Source organism: Macrosteles quadrilineatus, unplaced genomic scaffold (assembly GCF_028750875.1).
Source record: "Macrosteles quadrilineatus isolate MER2022 unplaced genomic scaffold, UCM_ALF_1.0 Scaffold_10__1_contigs__length_6754688, whole genome shotgun sequence".
Lineage (NCBI taxonomy): Eukaryota > Metazoa > Arthropoda > Insecta > Hemiptera > Cicadellidae > Macrosteles > Macrosteles quadrilineatus.
The window spans coordinates 1,519,719-1,537,626 of NW_026542603.1; the positions used below are offsets into that span (position 1 = coordinate 1,519,719).

At 32.2% G+C, this 17,908-nt stretch overlaps 1 long non-coding RNA gene across 1 annotated transcript; it reads right to left on the minus strand.

The window, feature by feature from the left end:
- Positions 1-9,019: 9,019 nt before the first annotated feature.
- Positions 9,020-12,095, minus strand: LOC129004615 (uncharacterized). Its single transcript, XR_008491743.1, has 3 exons — positions 11,961-12,095; positions 9,838-9,974; positions 9,020-9,402 (listed from the first exon to the last, which is right to left on the minus strand). It is a non-coding gene; the product is annotated as an uncharacterized LOC129004615 (long non-coding RNA).
- Between the last annotated feature and the right edge of the window lie 5,813 nt (positions 12,096-17,908).

A 17,908-nucleotide genomic window follows, 5' to 3' on the forward strand; every position in this document is an offset into this window, starting at 1 on the left:
TACCTCGTGTAAACGTGGGCTTAGAGCATATGTTCAATATATTATTTACTGCGAACTACTTAAAAATGTACATCGGCTTATTTCAGTAAAACTTTTATAACAAAACTAATCACGTACAAAACCGGTTGTTACCGCTTATCCACGTTTGCAGGAATATAATGTAAGAACTGTTGTCCTTAGCGTAAATAAACGTCAGTAATGATAAACCATTATTTATGAAATTGAAAACCAAAAAGGATTGCATAGGAAAGAATATTTTCATTTGGTTTTGCTACCTACATCAACAACAATTGTCTTTCTAGAAAACAAGCACGCATTAAATTTACTCGAGTCGTTCATCAGAAAGTTTGTAATACATAAATTAATGATTTTGGAATACTAAAATATATGCAGAGAAGATTCAAGCATTATGAGAAATTTCGACGAGCAAAAGTTGTATAATTGCAACATTGAAAACCCGAGAGGAATAATCTCTACCACTGAAAGCTCCAACCATTATCCAACGCATGACGGAGAGTTGAATGGCTCAACACAAAAGTCGTCATTTGAATGTTAAATCAACGGTGTTGAGAGATATTGTATATATGCATACAAAATATACATACATATATATATATATATATATATATATATATTTATATATATATTTATATGTGATATTGTATTGGTGTACATTCTATAAGAGTCCTCATGTTAAGTGTATATACTTTTTGTCTTTCTTAGTGAGGAGATGAAATAGTGATAGGGTTGATTAATTTATTGGAATAGTACTTAGAATTTCATAATTGAGTTTTTGTACCGATGTGGATCAATTTGCATCTGTGTATGCGTTTGTCTCTCGCAATTAAATGAGTGCTTAAAAAAGAGCAGAGCCAATACTAGTGGTCTTATTTTCTAAAAGGATTTTTTAGATTTTTCTCTGTTTTAGTATTTCAATTTTGGTTGTTAAAGTTAGGCTAGACGGATAGTCTATTATGCTAATGTTTAGCTAACATCTTTGTTACATTAATATTTGCTGCCAATAAATATCGTCCTAAACTGTTACATAATATTCTTATAAATATTAAACATGCACTAAAAACCAGTAGGAACAGTCGTTGGTGGGTGACTGTTAAACTGCTCTATATAATTAAATGTTTAGGATGAAACGTGAATATAATATGCAAAACCACAGTTTTCATTTAGGTTTTAATAAAACATTATGACACATATTTTAATATCCGTGATAAGCTTACCAAAGAAGAAGAAGAAAGCTTAGCCGGAACTCATCAAGATGCCTTTTGGTGCAAGTTGATGAGAACATCCCGTCTTGGACAGTGTCGGAAATTTACTTCGGCTAAAAGAGCTTTGGTAACATTGCTCATACCATACGATCCTATGATTTATTTTTATAGGCTAAGGAAGTTCTTTGATTTAATTTCAATTCCATACATACTTGGTGGTAAGTATTATTAGCGGTGGAAAATAATAAGGGAAACTGAAGTTTTGAGGCGTAAATCACTTTTTTAAGGTTTTAAGGCGTTTTCGCTTAAATACTACATTTTAAAATGTGAACATTAGAAAACGTGTAAAAAATTTTTGTTGGATAAGCTACAACTGTTAAGAAAATATAATCAATCAATATAGAGTCTACAGATATCAGTCAGTTCATATGAGTTATATAGTATTTCTAGTTTCAAATTTATTTTACAAATAAACAAAAGAAAAATCACACTATGAACATTGTATGAAAAAATTATTCTCTCAAAAAATATTTAAAATCTGTAACTTTTATGGGCGCATAAGGATTGTGAATAGGTTCTCAACAAGTCTTCACTTTACCACGATTACATTATAAATCATAAACTTTACCTGGGAACCATGATGGGACATCATTTTACTAGAAGTACATTATATTTCAGTTCCAAAATAATAACAGGTATTAGCTAAACAGATTATGTTTTGTAATAATTATTAGTACAGATGTTTCCTGTTAGGTAAAGACGTCAATACTAACACACGAATCCTGATGACAGTTGAACACCGCCTGATTATCATGTAATCAATTGAATTTTAGACAACTATGTTCTAACTGTCTACGCTCTTAGAACGGGTTATTGTCCAAATTAGTAGTTAACGCAACGATCACCAAGGCTAATTAATAGAGAATTGCGTACACTGCTTCTACCAACGAGCGTAAAAAACATCATTACTCATAACTTCTAAGAAAGATTATGTTTTCATTTATAATCTCTTGTTGCCACTAATTGTGATGCAATCAAATTAGTAACAGCTGATAAATTGACTTAAGTATTACAATTTTACTAATTTTCTCTGAATTCTTGAACCTAATTGGTCCAAACTTGTACTGTTGGGTTACAAAACAATACTTTCAGTTCTAAGAACTGAATTAAAAAGGCTAGTTTAAGAAACGGTCATAGGTAAAATATCATTTCGCCACACTAAACCGTTATAACGAAATTTCCACGCAAGGATTCAGACTGAAAAACAGCTGTTTGCCACCTGCTTAATCAAATGTGGCTTCATTACGTACAACTGTACTGTAATGAGTTTTTGCCGGACACCAGCTGATTGTCAGGACACCAGCTGACCGGACAGAACTGTATAAACAAATACTTAACCCCTATTATAGGTTATGAGTAGTGATTGTTGGTTTATTTGTTGGTGGGAATATATACCGGATATATACAGTCTTTTTAATATTTGATTAAGCTGGCAGCAAACAGCTGTTTTCTGGACTAAATCCTTGCGTGGAAAGTTCGTCAAAATAGTGTAGTGTGGCGTAAAATATCGTACGTCATTCGTCCTAAATGTGTTAACCGTACTCGTATGATAATCCCGCACTGGACCTCGTCTCATGTGGGAACGACCACACTTGTCTCGTAAACACCTTTTTTCCGGAATAGACACGTATTATTTGATTACAATATGTATCTCAAAAACATCTTTGTGAAAGACGTTAGATCAAGAATATTACATGTATAAATTTTTTAAAATAATTATTTTTCTTTAAATAGTTATATCTCAATAAACTATCAATATAATTGATCCATAACAGGGGTAACCAAGAAAACACAGATTTCCTATACAAATTATGAGAATAAGTAGGGATAAATGTAGTTTTTTAATAGATTTTTCCGTGGGACTTTCGATGAACAAGTAAATAATTGTATAGGTGTTTGTAGTTATTTAGTATGTTACTAAATAATATAACGAAAAGAAGAGATTATTATCTTGAAATATTTAACAATACCATTGTACTATAAGTGGTACTACTAATAACATAAGTTTATATTGAAAGACAAATCATTGGATCAAATAAATCAAATCAGAATACCTTATTCTTGAACATAGAGTACAGAATAGGTGTCGAACATTACAGAGATTTAATTATAAAACAGCATAAAGTTGTTGGGCTTTGAGGTGCTGTCGGTAGCTCATGGAATTTCGGTCTGTGACTTTCTCTCTTCACTTCTATGAATGCTTTAAATTGAAATCAAAATGGGTACCATGATAAAATGTTTAATAGAATTTGATTCATTTATGTTTGTTTAACCTACCTCATAGCATATACATCGTAATACTTCATTTAAATTAATTTTATTTTATATTTAAAGGAGTCTATATTTATTGATATATAACTATAATTCAAGGAGTGGGATACATCAAACGTTTGCATACACTAAAACTGGCAATCTAAAACCTGTATCCTGGTATATGTAGATTCTGTTCATGTAAGCAATGGAATTATCAAAATCCTTTTGCTTTAAGCATTTTTAATGAAGTACATTTCAATATAAATACATCCATAACACACCGTGTAATTGAACTATTCTACCGTGTTAATATGATCATACATAAGCATCCAATTAGAAGATGTACTGTAAAAGCTTCCAAATTGATATAGTTTTCAAGTAGCAGGTAAAAAAAAGATTAAAATAAACGAGCTACTTTATAGATTGTTGATCGTGTAGAAACTAACTTTATTGTTTGTAAGGTATAATAATGTCATTTGTTTTAGTTGAGACCTCAACCAGTCGAACTTTACGTTTGAGTTCAACAGCTTCGAATCAAGTTAGAGTCAACATGTTTCTACTAACAAAATATAACTTTAATACCCTGGCAGCCAGCATAACCATAAGAAAGAAAGATTGTATATTTTTTTGTTTATAACTTTTAATGTATCTATTTTCAAACACTAATATTTGATTCTCGTTAATCATTTTGCACTACGTGTTGTTTTTATTGAGCCAACAATTATTAAGTCATACAACACCTTAATATTAAAAGGAATAGGGTCGGTCTGAGTATCACAATATAGATGGCCGAAATAGTATGCTTTGGTAAAAAAAATATTGTTAAGTATTTAGTGAGTATTTAGATGATTCATAGTTAAATGATTTTTTAAAGTATTTAAATTACTTGTATATTTAAACATATAAACTTTTGATTTAATTTTACATTTACTTATACTTGATTTTATATTTAAAAGAAAGAGGTTTTGTATTTGAAAGTACTGAACACTAATTGTAACGACGTAACGACAGCAAGAGACATTTTTACAGTATTTTCTTTGTCATGTACACTACTCTACCACTATAAGGTTGTAGGCAATTATTGGTACAACGTATTATTATTATACACAGTATACTGCCTTGTTTACTGAACAAATCAACCACAGAAGTCACCGAACCCGGGATTTACTATTATTGCTAAAGTGTTAATTAATTTAGTGAATTTATTTACTTTCCGAACTAGTTATTCTAATATAAATATCAAACCAAAATATCTTTCAGAAGTATATTTTTCATGAAGAGGGAAGAGTTAACTAAAAGTTAAGTTACGCTAAATTTAGCTTAAGGATATTCCATTTGTTTCATTAATTATCTACCCAAGGGGAAATTCTTTGCCTTAATTAGTCAATGTACTGTTTTCTTGTTTCAGAAGTGTTTTACATCCTTTTCCTTTTTTCTCATAATTTATGTATAATCTAAGCCACCAGGTGAAGGGATTATCACACATGTAGCGGGGGGGGGGGAGGGGGGGATAAGCGGAATTTGATCCCAGCAATCAAAGACAAAGCACTGTGTTGCATCTATAGACTCGTTGCATCCTTCAACGGGTCAAAGTGGTCATAGTGTGTAGTCCTGTTTGAGCATACTGAGAAATCATTGAAAAAATCTTTCGCCCAATTATTAAGAGCAGGTTAATAAAAAATAATAATAAATAAATAAATAAAAATAAAAAAACCCTAAGACCTAAGTAAGTACCTAAGTACTGTATACCTAAGTAGACCTAAGTAGAACTAAGTAGTAAGTAGTAGTAAGTAGACCTAAGTATTATCATGGTCTAATTCGAAAAAAAAAATGGTGGTCGTTGTAATTTCTATAATTTTAATTACTAAGGGATCGAAAATTTTATGGAAAAATTACAAAAATACTTTTATTTAGCATCTTAAATTGTCTGTCAAAGGACACAAAATTTGAAAAAAACTGGTAAAAGCTGAAATTTACGAAAAAGAAACTAATATCAGGCAATATTAGGTCAAACCTGACTAGCTTAGACTTATTCATAATTAAGCCTCATCTTACGACAAAAAATCTTGAATATGTAATTGAAATTATAAAATTAAAACGGCTGTTAATTTTAAATGTTAAATTAGTTAAAGTAAATTATTGTTTTAACATATTAAGTGTCTTCGATCTTAACATAGGCCTTCATCCAAAGTTTCATAACGATCTAAAATAAAAGGAAACCATTTAATTGGTTAGAAAGATTCAAAGAAAACATTTTTATCAGACTTCCAGATAAATAAAATATTTTTGATTTTTTTCATGAATTTGACCTATAAATTTTTATGACTCATTATTTCCTGGAGTTTGGCTCTTTAATTACGAGAACCCCATATAGAAAGCCTGCATTCGTGTAACCCAAATACCAATACCCCGCTGCAGCAAACCTGCAGAGTCAGCGAATTTCCATTAGCTGGGTGGTTTTTACAAAAATATTCCCTTAAAGTTGTCAGATTTATTTCTTATTAAAAACATTAATTTTAATGAGTACTTAGGTTTACAGCTACAGGGAAGGTATTGAGGCGTGTTTTTGTTGTTGTTGAGATGTTGATAGCTTAGTATAAAATAAACCAAATTTTTGAATTTGATAAAAATAAACATAAACAAGCAAACTACAGGACAACAGTTCTATAAGAATAACACGGGAAATATTTGTTTTTTTTATTAGCTCCATATCCGTTAGGCATACAAAATCGCTTCAATACACAAAATTAATAATTTTTTTGAGCTCTACAAAATAGTTCAGAAATAAGTTGTGAAATGTTGTGTTTTTTGGGTCAAAAATAGGAAAACACCAAGTTTACCCCATAAACCCCCCCCCCCAACCATAGTCTGATCATGCTGATTCGCGAACTCGTTTGAATCAAAATACGTTTACACGTTTGTACTAGTTAATACTGTGCAGATAATAGGTTAATAGGTGTGTTAATACTGTGTTGTTGGTCTTCATCGAAATCGGGTCATTTTTGCTTGAGTTATGTATATATATGAATTGAACGGAGGGTATTTTTCTGAAAGGATGCTGGTAATGGAAAAGTTATTCTTGGCCTACTTACCTGTAAGTGCTAACTTTTAGGGAAAAAGAAGTTCACCAATCTTAAGGGAAAATACAACGTCATGTTTAAAATATAAAAAAAAACTGTTAGAACATTTTTTTTGCGTGGATTATATGTTTAGTGTTTCTTTTTTATGGTGAACCTTTTCTAAATTACCATATCCTTAATATTTATTGGCCTCTCAAATATATCTTAAAAAAGTTACTGTATTATTCATCAAATCATTAATCTTTTTATGTACTTAAGAAGACGTTTTCTCTTCATATCCCTGAAGAATGTTTGCTTGGTTACACAAGTGTTTATACATTTAAAATGCTTTACCATAGAGATATAATTTTACATATGAATTGTTAGATTTAAAATATTTATTTTAATAGTCTACTTTTCTTTATAAATAGAAATATCTTATCTTACTAATATTATAAATCTGAAAGTTTGTAAGTTTGTGTGTGTGTGTTGCTCAGTCACGCATAAACCACTGGACGCATTGGGCTGAAATTTGGCCTGATGGTAGCTCACATTCCCGATAAACATTAAGGCATATTCTTATCTCAAAAATCCTTTCGGGCTCCGCCCCAGTGGCTCTGTAGTTCCCCATGTTAACCTTCTGAGTTTTCATATTTAAAGGGAATTAAAGAATTTAGTCAGCTGTTTCAACTTTACAAGTTGGTTCTATAAATGCAATAGCATAAAAAAGTTATAAAGGTTTCCCAACAGGGTGCAGCACTATTATTATTTTGTTTTTTGATATATGACAACAGCTAATTTGAACTAAATAGCAACAAAAAGCTGTGATACATAATTAGAACTGTCAAAGTAGGACTGTTTACAGTTAGGTTTGAGTTTTTAATTGAATGAATAATTTGTGATATCGTGTGAATATTTGATAATTTATTTTTTCTATTGTTTAGGTGCAGTGGTAGAACAGTATGGCAATAGTAGATATGTGTTATACTATATCAAACCGTAAATTTATGAACCAAATTTGATCAAACTGTGTCCTCTTCCCATTGAAAACGCAAAGCTTGACCCCGTACGAAGGACGGGTGCTCTGCTAGTATGTAGATATATTTGATATATGTTGTATACATATTCCCTGTATTATATCATTATTTGGCCTAAATCTATTTAAATTTTCTTCGTAGTCTATAAAAAGTTTTAATAATATACAGTGTGTAAATTAAGTCTTGAAACAAATCTGTATTTTTAAAACCGAAATAGATAGAAATATTCTGTTCGTGGCGTTGACCGTTAACAAATGTTCCGTAATTTTTTACATCAAAAATATTTTAACAGGGCAGGGGGTAGGGGGTGACTTATTTTTTCAAAATCAACCCCTATTGAGTGATCCCTCATTTTGAAGGATTTGTCCAAAAAATACAATGTCGCAAACCCAAAGTGGATATCTCACCCCTAGCAAAAATGACAGATATTCCAAATTGCACAAAAAATATGGAAACAAATCTGTATTTTTAAAAACATAATAACTATAAATATCCTACCTGTGGAATTGATTATTGACATAGGCTCCACAGTTTAATAAATCAACAATATTTAAGCCCTTTAACAAGGTAGGCGATGGAGGTTATTTATTTTTTTAATAACAACCCCTATTTAGTGACCCCTCATTTTGAAGGAATTTTCAAAAGAAATACAATGACGCAAACCCAAGGTAGATATGTCATCCCTAGACTAAATGGCGGGTATTCCAAAATTTGATTTATGTGAAAAAGCACCCATTTTGGAATCCCCGCTATTTTGGCTAGGGGTGAGATATTCACCTTGGATTTGCATTATTAAGTTTTTTTTTACAAGCCCTTCAAAATGAGGGGTCACTCTATAGGGGTTGCTATTTGAAAAAAAAAATGTCACTCCCAACCCTCTACCCTGTTAGGAGGGTTATACAATTTTTGTGTGTAAAAAATAGCGGAACTTTTGTAAGTATCAATGCTACAAACTGAATATTTCTATCTATTTTGGTTTAAAAAATACAGATTTGTTTCAAGACTTAATTTACACACTGTTTTTAAAATCAAGTATCTAAACCTCTGATTAAGTAAAATACTAAACAAAGGAATATTAGAATGCCACTTAGGAACAAAAAATAGTTTATTTGCTAAGCTCGTACAAATATTTTGATTTAAATGTTACAAACATTATTTTACAGAATATATTTACATAATTACATTCTTTCAAACATTGTAATAATGCATTTCATGCAGGAAGTAAACAAATTCAACACATTGTTTATTCCATTCAATCTGTTTGGTTACTTGTCAATTTTTTATTGTTTTAACACATTTCAAATTTATAATCAGAATATATATCAAACTATGAAATATAAATTGTTTAAAAGTAGTAGTAGCACAGTTTCAACCGCACATGAGAAAACCTTTCAATAATCTAAGCTGTAACATTACAATTTTTATTATATTTGTTGAAGTTAACAAGGTAGAGAATTTTAAATTACAGCTCAAACATGTGTTAATTTAACATTTGTTGACCTTAACAACATCATTTTTAACGAGAATATACGCTGAGATATCAAATTATGCAAACTAATTCGTAAAGTAATTAATAATTTGTAGTTTACATAGGTATTAGTTGTAAAATAAAGTACTATTAACTTACTTAAAACTGAATGATCTAATAGTAAAATAATTTTTTTCATAATGTGCCCCCAGTAAAATAAAATCCAAAGAGGAGTTTAAAATCGAAGCACATCCGTCTTTTGATCATTCAAACGTTTGAAGCAATTTGATGTATCCAAATATCTGTAAAAAATTGATTTGTTAGTTAAGTACCTGATAATATTTTATATTCATGCACAATGTAATTTGATATTGCATAAACTTGATCGTGTTTTGACTAACCATTCACATACAAACAATTTAATTTACTTTACATTGGATAAAATATTAAACAAATTTTTAAACAAATCCAATACAAAAACCATTAAAAATAATCGTTGTTACTTTTTACTGCGTAGTTTAAATTTTCCAAAAGATCTTTAAAAAATAAAAAAGGGTGAATAAATTAAAAAGGAAATACAATTTTCTTCTTGGTCTAAAATGATTATTATTTAAAGTCAGATATAGTTACTTTGATGAAAGTTAGTTAGGGTATCTTATGCCAAACGCCCTTGAATAGAAAATATTACAATTTCAAATATACCACAGAAAAATATAATGGAAAGGAAACATACTTACTAGGAATATTCACTATACAGTTGCCTCTAAGACACCCTCCGTTGTAGATTGAGTTTGTGCAGATGAGTATATGCTGACCAGTCTAGCAAACCTTGGACCTAACATGACATACCTGACTGGCTCGTCAGGGTCTGCACCTGGAAATCAAAGTAAAACAAAAAATGTATAAAAACTAATACAAAACAAAGTAAATACTAAAGGATAAAATGCCTTTAATCCGTCAGTCTGAAACCGGCTGGTGCTCATAATTGAAGTTGATCGGATTTACGGATTAAAGGTATTTTAACCTCTAGTTTGAATTTAAGTTGTGAGGAGACAAAAACAAAAGAAATGAAAAGTAACTTTTTTAATGTCCCAAAGATAATACATGATCAAAAGGTAGCTACAGTTAAATTTTAATTTAATATTAAAACGCCTAAGCTTCGGAAAACCATAGACAATTATAATTACATATAAACCGAAGCAGTGCTGTGGTTGGCATAAGTTCTGGCGTCCACCGCTAGGAGTGCCGTGTAGTCACGTTGCGCCTGCGCCATATCTACATGGCACTCCTAGCAGTGGACGCTAGAACTTATGCTAACCGCTGCACTGGTGTTGGTCTATATTTAATTCTATTTGTCTATGGTAAAACACATGAGTATGATTGTCGTTGAAATAGTGACTGGTATACATTAGTGTTTTGACAGCTAGATCTTACGGTCCTGATTGAAATTCTGATTGCCAATATCAGGAGCATTTGCCATCTAGGAAGGTGACAGAAAGAAATTGTGTGAACATAATGGTAGATGTACTGAAGATTATACTAAAATATAACTAAAAGTAGTTTAGGATTCTGTGCTTTAAGTGAACTTGAGTCCGTCTTTTAGAATTTCAATAAATCAATAAATATGTTATTTATTTTATTAAATATTATAATTATATACTAATATATTATTTAAAATATATTTATTTATTGATTCGAATTGCATCCTATCTAACCATTTATTTATTTATTTACTGCTCTTGACAATTTTTACATTGTGTAGCATGTTTATTCTAATATTTATAGTTACATAGAGGTTTTTATCAAATTACAATTTAAATAAAAGTGAACTTTTAACAAATAAATCAATACATCAAAGAAACAGGGGAAAACTACAAAACATTGTACATTTATTAGGAAAGTCATAAAACATTTAACTCTTAACCTCTGGGGAATATAGTGCGGAACTAGAAAACCTTTGAATAATTTAAGCTAAAACATTACAATTATTATTTTATTTGTTGAAGTTAACAAGGTAGATGTAGAGATTTTTCAATTACAGCTCAAAAATGTGTTAATTTTATTGACTAGGCCTATTATTAAATGTTTTCAACCAAAGGGAATCATCTCTGCGTTAATATTTCTATTTACACGGAAGAATTCAGTACATTTACGTATTGTCCACCATGCATTTAGAGTGATCTCACAACAAAATTATTTTAAAAAATAATTTAAAATTTGAATGTCAAGTTTAACTACAAGAAAAAATTTGGTCCATATACGTAATCTAATTTCTCAATACATGAAATTTCTCGATGCTTAATTGTTCTGTAAAAGTAGTTTACGCAACAATCGCGTAAAAATAGTGTTGACGACACTGTTAATAATGGTATGTTTTTGTTTTTAACCTTTATTGCCACTGACATTGATGACTCATTGTACCATCAATGAATACTGTACAGAATCTTATAAGGTTATGTATTCATTGGTACCAATCACTAATTGCACCAATCGTTAACAACTAAGTAAACAGCTGAATAGGTGAAGTTCTAAGCATTACAATTTAACTTCTTCGATCTCAATCATTGAACCGTATTCGTCCGTTACCCGTGTTGTTAAGTAAAACTATGCTGTTATGTAAGTAAACAATGCTGTTATGTGAAACTTTTTTATTCTAAGAACTAAACTGAAACTGCTACTTTAAAAAAAAAACTGTTGTAGATAAAAGTATGTTATTCTTGGCTCGGATTCATAATAAACTAGTTAAGCACAATTTTAACAACACTTTTAATTTAAATTATTATTACCACGCTCTACAGAATCAAAACTGACTGTGAACCATTTTTACTTCTCAAGGTGCCTGACAAATATTGAAACTTACAAGACTCCAGCGACGACAGAGATCCAACAACACTTTCACAACATCCCTCGAAAGCGTAACTCCTCAAGTCGTCTCCCATTGGCTCGCTGGGGTCAACGTCCTCTCGTTTACGCCTTCCTTCTATCCTTGACTCTAGGCTAGTCTCTTCTATCAACTCGGGCACTGCAACAATAAGACAGGTTAATAGGCTTTTAACATACCTAAAAGTGTTGTGATAAACAGTAATTAATTATGCTCGAAACGTTATACCTTTTGTTTAACTTACAATTACTCATCCTGGGGTTTCCGTCAAAATTGAAATAACTACGAGATGATCGACTATAATGCAGAGATTAGTTATATTGAAGATTCAGCGAATGCATGCGAATTAACCTAAAATCGGCAAGCTGGGAAGTGGTGCCGTCGTTGTTTGTAGAAAATAAAACCAGGAATAAGATGAAGTAGTGCAGGTTTGAATTGAGTTTTTAACTTGGGCAAGCGGTCAATAAATGTATTTTCAGAAGTATCCAATCAAATTGGCTGGTATTATTGGTCGGATGGTTGATTTACAGAATAGACTTGCCACGGCAACACAGCTGATAGTGATAAGAAGTATTTATAATTTGTATTTGTTAATTTCCTGGCAAACTGCCCGTACCTACAGCCGCTTATCTCCGAAAAATAGTGTTTATTCATACAAGCATACTTGATAACTTTTCCTCGTAAGTAAGAAAGCTACATAAAACATAAATTTGTACATGTAACATACATTACGAAGTACCTATGTTCTTGCTGAAAAGAAAGAAAATAAATGAAAACTGGGATATAATGAATTGATAGTACAGGGCAACTCGACACAGTTTATTTTGCCGCTCAAAAGTTTCTGCAGAAACAACAGAAGCACTCGTCTTATCCTTGACTCAACAAGGTAAACCAAATAAAACTTATATTTTGTGCGTACGTGGAGTTCCTTTCATAAACATTGCTTAACTGAGAATGTCAAATAATCCCACGTTATTATGAAAATATATTACTAATTTGGTTTTACAACATATATATTTATGTGATCAAGCATTTTTGAGATATTTGGTAAGATTTTGATGTTATGGTATTTTATCCATGCCATTGGTATTTTCAAGTTGTTTTTTAAGGAACAGGTCCCAAAACCCTAGTCTTGTACCATCTAAAGCGTCAAATTTTGTTAAATAACATGCTAAATTGACACCCAATGACAAATGGAAACTGGGTCTGGTAAAGATCTCGCTTGGATTCTAACTAGCGACCTTCAGATACGAAGTCAGCACTATAACCATTCGGCTACCTACAAACAAATAATATGATAGGTTGCGTAACTTTTTTGCGTCTTCAGTCTTTTAAATAGTCTGGGGTAACTAGTTTCGGTTACAAATTTCAACCCACATAAAATTAGTCAATAAATTTTACGGAAGTTTTCGTTGATATATAAACACCCTTCGACCGACACATAAAGTTAACAAATCAATCAAATCAAATCAAAATGTCTTTATTTCGTAAAAAATAATCATTTTTACAGTTTTTACAAAATACAGTATCAGATTACCATTAGAATATAACTGAGTACTTGAACTAAACGAAATTAATCCCACATGGGAGAACCCGTGCGTGGGAGTGAGTCATTCTGTACTTTAATATGAAAGAGAAAAAAAAAGTTTTATACGTAATAAGAAACAAAACAAAATACTTCTATCCACTGGCATGATTACAAAGCGCTAGCGGAATTTTGGCAAATCACATTGGAACATAGATAAAATGATATCAGGTTGACTCGTTGACTTTCCCCTACCATTAATACCATTAACCCCCCAAAACGCCCCCCTCCACCTCCCCCTCACACACACACACACTCACGCTCACCCACACATGTTTGTAAGAGGACCTCGATTGTACTAAGTGCGGCGGAACCATCACAACCGAGGTACTCGAGCCCAATCATCATGATGGGGGACTTCAAACAAAAATCCTTATTACATTAAAAATAATATATTTAATTTTTTGTAAACGCTTTAGTATAACTTAAGATGCATAATATAGTACGTTTATGCATTTTTTTCAATTTTATCGTTGACTTTAAAAATGTCAGTCCAATGCACGAAAACGAGGTCCTAAACACTTTGGCCCTAATAAGCATAATCGAGGACTTAACCACTTTGGGCCCAGTTAGCATAAACGAGGACTTCTGAATTAAGTTTAGGATTTCTGTTATATGAGTGTGTCCGGTGTCAGAACCGGCATTTCAGGTTGGCCACAGTTATGGACGACTGGGCAAGCCAGCATCTTTGGGTTGTACCCAAAGTGAGAGTCCCCAGTGATATTCCTCCATCCAGGTTGACTTCGGTCTATCATCTGCCTGTGGCTGTGGTTCTTTGGGACTTGCCCTGCCTGATGTGTATGACTGATATTTTGTAAGGCATATCCTCGGCTCTGGAAGTAGCCTCTTCCTGGGAGGTGAAAAACGGGGAAGTCTAGCCCCGAAAGAGGAGGTAACGGGGGCTTGATGGTGAGCTTGAAGTCATCCACCCCATGGTGTGTTCAGGGTTGGTGCATAAGCTCCGGCCTACGCCATGGGACCCGGGTATGAGCGTTTAGGTACCTACCGGGTATTCATTGGGGAGCTTCGGTTCCTTCGACAACAACAGTGTGTCGAAGGATATGTGACAAATATGAGTGTGTCGTTTTGCTGTTATTACATATAAAACTGTTTATTGCTATTATATGTATTATTTATTCATAATTATTATTGTCATCCGTACTATTATTGTGCACCGACTCTTTTACCTTACATTATTTATACTGTAAACTGTGTATCTGGTGTTTCCTACATAATCTTCAATACTTTTAGATATAACTCAGCAGCTAACACAAGCAAAATATTAAAATGAACCTATGACCGGAAATTCATTGTTTGCCAACAACTCCAAGGTATCTCGTTATTTTCCCCCAAAACATCCTAAGCACAAACGAAGATGTCCAAAATTCCTAGGTCCCACATTATTTCCCTTTACAACAAGGTCCTAAAACAAATTAAAAGTAACAACACCTCCGAGATCCCACATCCAAGATCCTTCCAAGATGAGGTCCTAAGCACAAATTAAGATATCAACATATCCAAGGTCCCGCATAATTTTCCTTCGTAACGAGGTGTTTAACACAAATTTTAACTAACAACACCTCCGAGGTCCCGCATTATTTTCCTCAAAAACGAGGTCCTAAGCACAATTCAAGATATCAACATATCCGAGGTCCCGCATTATTTCCCTCAAAAACGAGGTCCTAAGCACAAATTAAAAGTAACAACACCTCCGAGGTCCCGCATTATTTCCCTCACCAACGAGGCCCTAAACACAAATTTAAAAAAAAACAACACCTCCGAGGTCCCGCATCATTTCCCTCAAAAACGAGGTCCTATGCACAAATCAAGATATCAACATATCCGAGGTCCCGCATTATTTCCCTCACCAACGAGGTCCTAAACACAAATTAAAAGTAATAACACCTCCGAGGTCCCGCATTATTTCCCTCAAAAACGAGGTCCTTAGCACAAAACATCATATCAACACATTCGAGGTCCCGCATTATTTCCCTAACCAACGAGGTCCTAAACACAAATTAAAAGTAACAACACCTCCGAGGTCTCGCACTATTTTCCTCAAAATCGAGGTCCTAAGCACAAAACATCATATCAACACTTTCGAGGTCCCGCATTATTTCCCTAACCAACGAGGTCCTAAACACAAATTAAAACTAACATCACTTTCGAGGTCCCGCATAATTTTCCTTCGTAGCGAGGTCTTAAACACACATCTAGATTTCAACACATCCAATATCCCACAATATTTTTGAAATAAAACCTTTTGTTTTGACCATACCAGAGCTTAAAACTATGTTAGTATATTTTTGTACCCAAATATGAAGTAATCTCCAGTTTCTAATGTACCCTTCGTATCTATATTATTAAAATAATTTGTTGGATTTTTGTGTGCAGCAAATCGACCCCTTAATATTTTTTATAGACATTAGGAATCAATTTAAAGCTCTTATCCTCTAGATGTACCTTTTGTGGGTTTGGATGATATCCCGTCTAATCCCTTCGTTTTAAAGGCTTTTAAAAGTGCATAGTTTCTGCTTAATTCTGTTTCCAATCATCTGAACTTTTTCAATCAACACAGATAGCCATGATACAATTTTTTTACATCCATACGAAAATGGGGTTATCTGTAGTTGGCGATGTTTAAGTCATGTAAAATGTTGTAATGTCATTTGTATAAATTGTAAATGTCGTAATGTTGGTTGCATAAAATGTAAAGAATAAAATAAAAAAATAAAAAATAAAAATAAAATAAAAAAAATCAAAAAATCAAAAAAATAAAATTAAAATAAAAAATGCTATCAAAACGCAACATATAACATAAGTACGTTATATGTTGTGTTTTCATAGCATTTTTTATTTTTGTTAGTATTTCAAACATTTCTAAGATGTCTCGAAGGGATCGTGCACGAAATGAAAATAATAGGGCTCACAATGCAAATAATAGGGATATGATGAGACATAATCCTTATCCGCTATGTATAAAATATATCACGGAATTTGAAGTCACGAAGTGACGCAGGTTGCTATTCTACACAGGGTGGCTGAAAAGTAACTTGCACCCCCTCCCCCTTAACTCTTCAACCATTTGAGATATTTGAAATCGATTTGCGGCAACCTTCCTAGATATAAAGGGCTACAATAATTATGGTCAATATTGAAAATTTTGCCTTTAGAGGTAGCGGGGATAATGGGTAGCTAAAAATTTTCAAATGGCAAGTATAGTTGAGTTTGGTATCATTTTATAGGTCTTGATGAACCAAATAATTGACATAAAGAAAACCAAAATCGGCCCACTAATAACAAAATGGTGCCCTAAAGCTGTTGAAATCCAAATAACCATGAGGGTGGTTTAAAATTAACTTGACCACTTTTTAACTTTTCAAGTATTTGAGATATTTGAAATCGGTTTGCAAGAACCTGTTTAGATATGAGGGGCTACAGTAATAATGGTAAATTTTAATATTTTGCCCTTGTAGTGGGGGTAGGGTGTAAGTAAAAATGTTCAAATATGAAGTATGGTCGAGTTTGATATCAATTTACAGGTCTTGACAAAACTAATCAATTAACATAAACGAAATAGAAATCGGACCACTAAAAACAAAATTGCAGTTAAAAATTACCTTTAATAACCATTGTCTTGATAATTTTTAGCTGCCATTTCGTTATTCATGGTCCGAGTTAATTCTATTTTCTAAGAATTCTATTTTCTTGCTACCCCCAACCCCCACTACTCCTAAGGGAAAATGTTTTAAATTAACCATCATTATTGTAGTCTTTTATATCCAAACAGGTTGCCGCAAACCAATTTCAAATTTCTCAAATAGTTTAAAAAATAAGAGGGGTGCAAGTTAATTGTCAGCCACCCTTATGATTTGGATTGTCTAAGGGCACCATTTTGTTATTAGTGGGCCAATTTTGGTTTTCTTTATGTCAATTGTTTTTTTAAGACCTGTAAAATGATACCAAACTCGACTATACTTGTTTTTTTGAAAATTTTGAGCTACCCCCGTTGCCCATAAGGGCAAAATTTTCAAAATCAACCACTATTATTGTAGCCTCTCATTTCTAAGAAGGTTGCCTTAAACAGATTTCAAATATCTCAAAAGGTTCAAAAGTTAAGGGGGTGGGTGCAAGTTACTTTTAAGCCACTGTGTATATAGGCAAGCATGTTTCTTTTAAAAAAATTGTGCATCACAGGGAAAATCTATGCATACTGTTTGAAAAATATTTTCCTGTAGACGGAAAAGAAAGATGTTTTGAAAGATATTTTACAGGATACTTTTATAAATTAAAACAGGCCAAAAATAAGCATTAAAATGAATTAAAAATTAAAAAATTAACA